The sequence below is a fragment of the Dipodomys merriami genome, unplaced genomic scaffold (genome assembly GCF_024711535.1).
Source record: "Dipodomys merriami isolate MVZ:Mamm:240054 unplaced genomic scaffold, mDipMer1.0.p SCAF_66, whole genome shotgun sequence".
Classification (NCBI taxonomy): Eukaryota; Metazoa; Chordata; class Mammalia; order Rodentia; family Heteromyidae; genus Dipodomys; species Dipodomys merriami.
In genome coordinates, this window is record NW_027206246.1 from 447353 (window position 1) to 451167 (window position 3815).

The window sequence follows — 3815 nt, forward strand, 5'->3', positions numbered from 1 at the left end:
TAGTGTCAGGGTTAGGGTTAGGGGAGGTTTAGGGTGAGGGTGAGGGTTAGGGTGAGGATGAGGGTGAGGGTTAGGTTGAGTATTAGGGTGAGGGTGAGGGTTACAGTTAAGGTTACGGTTAGGGAGAGTGTGAGGGTTAGGGTTAGGGTGAGGGTTAGGTTTACTGTGAGGATTAGGGTTCTTTTTAGGGTTAGGGTTAGGGTGAGGGTGAGGGTTAGTGTTAGATTTAGGGTGCGGGAAAGGGTGAGGTCAGGTTTAGGTTTAGGGTGAGGGTTTGCGTGATGTTGAGGGTTACTGTGTTAGTGAGGGTTAGGGTTAGGGTGAGGGTTAAGCTGATGGTAAGCTTTAGGGTGAGGGTGAAGATTTGGGTGAGCATTAGGGTGAGGGTTAGATTTAGGGTTAGTGTGAGGATTAGGGTTAGGGTTAGGTTAGGTTTAGGGATATGGTGAGGGTAAGGGTTAGGGTGAGGTTGAGGGTTAGGGTTAGCTTTAGGGTTTGGGTGAGTGTTAGGGTGAGGGTTAGGGTTAGGGTGAGGGTGAGGATTAGGGTTAGGGTTAGGGTGTGAGCTAGGTTTAAGATGAGGGTTAGGGAAAGGGTTTGGTTGAGTGTTAGAGTTAGGGTTAGGGTTAGGATTAGAGTTTGGGTGAGGGTAAGGATTAGGGTGAGATTTAGGGTAAAGTTGAGGGTTAGTGTGAGGGTGAAGGTGAGGGTTAGAATTTGGATTAGGGTTAGGGATAGGGTTAGGCTAAGGGGGAGTTTGAGTGTGAGCATGAGGGTTAAGGTTAGGGGGAGTGTTAGGGTTGGGGTTAGGGTTAAAGTTAATGTGATGATTAGGATTAGGGTTAGGGTTAGGATGAGAGTTATGCTGAGGGATAGGGTTAGGGTTAGGGTGAGGGTTAGGGTTAGCTTGAGGTTGATGGTCAGGATTAGGCATATGGTTAGGGTGAGAGTTAGAGTGAGGGTTAGGGTTAGGGTTAGGTTTAGGCTTAGGTTGAGGGTTAGGGTGAGGCTTAGGGTTAGGGTTAGTGTTAGGGTGAGGGTGATGGTAAGGTTTTGGTGAGGGTTAGGGTGAGGGTGAGGGATAGGGTTATGGTGAGTTTAAGGGTTAGGTTGAGGTTTAGGTTGAGGTTTAGGCTTCATGTTAGCATTAGGCTTAGGGTAAGGTTGAGGGTTTGGCTGAGGGTTATGGTTATGGTTAGTGATAGGGTGAGGGTTAGGTTTTTGATTAGGGTTAGTGTTAGGGTTAGGGTGATGGTTAGGCTGAGGGGTAGGGTTAGGGTTAGGGTTAGGGTGAGGGTTAGTGTGAAGGTTAGTGTTAGGGATTGGATTAGGGTGCGCTTGAGGGTGAGGGTAAGGGTTAGTGTGATGTTTAGGGTGAGGTTGAGGTTTAGGGATAGAATTAGGATTAGGGTTAGGGTTAGGGTTAGGCTTAGAGTTATTGTGAAGGTTAGTGTTAGCATTAGGGTTAGGATTAGGTTTAGTGTAAAGGTTATGGTTAGGGTTAGGAGTAGGTTTATGGTTAGGTTTAGGCTGAGGGTGGGGTGAGGGTGAGGGTGCGGGTTAGGGTTAGGGTTAGGTTTCGGGTGAGGGCTAGGGTGAGGGTGAGGGTTAGGGTAAGGGTATGGGTGAGGGTGAGCGTTTCAGTTAGGAAAGGCTTATGGTTAGGGTTAGGGTGAAGATTAGAGTGAGGGTGAGCTTTAAGGTGAGGATTAGGGTTAGTGTGAGCCTTACGATTAGGGTTAGGGTGAGAGTTAGGGTTAGATTGATGTTTAATATGAGGGTGGCTTGTTAATGTGAAGGTGAGGGTGAGGGTGAGGGTGAGGGTGTAGGTGAGTGTTAGGGTTAGGGGTGACTGTGAGGGTTAGGGTGAAGGTGAGGGTTAGGTTTACGGTTATTGTAAGGATTAGTATTAGGTTTAGGGTGAGGGTTTGTGTGAGGGTTAGGTTTAGGGTGAGTGTGAGGGTGAGGGTTAGGGTTAGGGTTAGGGTTAGGGTTAGCATGAGGGTTTGGAATAGTGTTAGGGTTAGGGTTAGAGTTAGGGTTAGGGTTAGTATTAGAGTTAAGGTGAGAGTAAGGCTTACGGTGAGGGATAGTGTGATGTTGAGGATTAGGTTTATGGTGAGGGTGAGGGTAAGTCTTAGGCTGAGAGCTCGGGTTAAGATTAGGGTTTGGGTGAGTGTTAGGGTGGTGGTGAGGTTGAGGCTGAGGGTTAAGTTTAGGATTAGGGTTATGGTTAGCATGAGGGTTATGGATAGGGTTAGGGTTAGTGTGAGGTTTAGGGTTAGTGTTAGGTTTAGAGTTAGGGTGAAGGTGAGGGTGAGGGTTAGGGTTTGGATTAGGTTTAGGATAAGGGTTAGGGTAAGGCTGAGGGGTAGGGGTAGGGTTAGGGTGAGGGTGAGGGTAAAGTTGACGGTGAGGGTTAGGGTTTGGGAGAGGGTTAGGGATTGCATTAGGGTTAGGGTTAGGGTTAGTGTGAGTGTTAGGGTTAGGTTTAGGGTGAGGGTGACGTGTAGGGTTAGCATTAGAGTTACGCTTAGGTTTAGGTCGAGGGTTAGGGTTAGGGTAGGGTTAGGGTGAGTGTGAGGGTGAGGGTTAGGGTTAGGGTTAGGGTGAAGGTTAGGGTGAGTGTTAGGGTTACGGTGAGTTTGAGGGTAAGGGTTAGGCTTAGGATTAGGGTTAGGGTTATGGTGAGGTTTAGGGATAGGGTTAGGGTGAGTGTGAGTGTTAGGGTGAGGGTTAGGGTTAGAATTAGGTTGGGGGTGAGGGTGAATGTTAGGGTTTGGATTAGGTTTAGGGTTAGGTATAGGCTGATGTTGAGGTTTAGTTTGAGGGTGATGGTTAGGGTTAGGTTGAGTGTTAGGGTTGGGGTTAGGGTTAAGGTTAGGGTGAGGGTTAGGTTTAATGTTAGGCTTGGGATGAGGGTTAGGCTGAGGGTAAGGGTTAGGTTTAGTGTGTTTTTAAGGGTTAGGGTGAGGGTTAGGGTGAGGGTGAGGGTTAGCATTAAGCTTAGGCTTAGCGTGAGGATTAGGGTGAGTGTGAGTTTGAGGTTTATGTTTAGCATTATGGTTAGGTTTAGGGTTAGTGTGATTTTTAGGGATAGGTTTAGGTTTAGGGGGCGGGTGAGGGTTAGGGTTAGGCTTAGGATTTGGGTTAGGGTGAGGGTTAGTGTTATGGTTAGTGTTAGGTTTAGGGTGAGGGCTAGGGTGAGGGTGAGGTTTAGGGTGGAGGTTAGGGTGAGGGTGAGGGTGAAAGTTAGGGTTAGGGTGAGGCTTAAGGTGATGGTGAGGGATAGTGTTCGCTTTAGTGTTAGGGTTTAGGGTTAGGGTTAGGTGAGAGTTAGGGTTAGGGTTAGAGTTAGAGTTAGAGTGAGGGTTAGGGTTTTGATTAGTGTTAGTGTTAGGGTTAGGGTGAGGGTTAGGCTGAGGGGCAGAGTTAGGGTTGGCTGAGGGTGAGGGTGATGGTTAAACTTAGGGTGAGGGTTAGGTATAGCATTAGGTTTAGGGTTAGGGTTAGGGTGAGTGTTAGATTTATGGTGAGTGTGAGATTAAGGGTTAGGTTTAGGATTAGGATTAGGGTGAGTGTGAGGGAGGGTTAGGGTTAGGGTGATGTTTAGGGTAAGGGTTAGTGTTAGAGTTAGGGTGAGGGTGAGGGTTAGGTTTTGGATTGGAGTTTGGGTTAGGTTTAGGCTGAGGTTGAGGTTGAGTGTGAGGGTGAGGGTTAGGTTTAGATTGAGTGTTAGGGTTGGGGTTAGGGTTAAGGTTAGGGTGAGGGTTAGTGTTTGGGTTAGGGTTAGGATGAGGGTTAGGCTGAGCGTT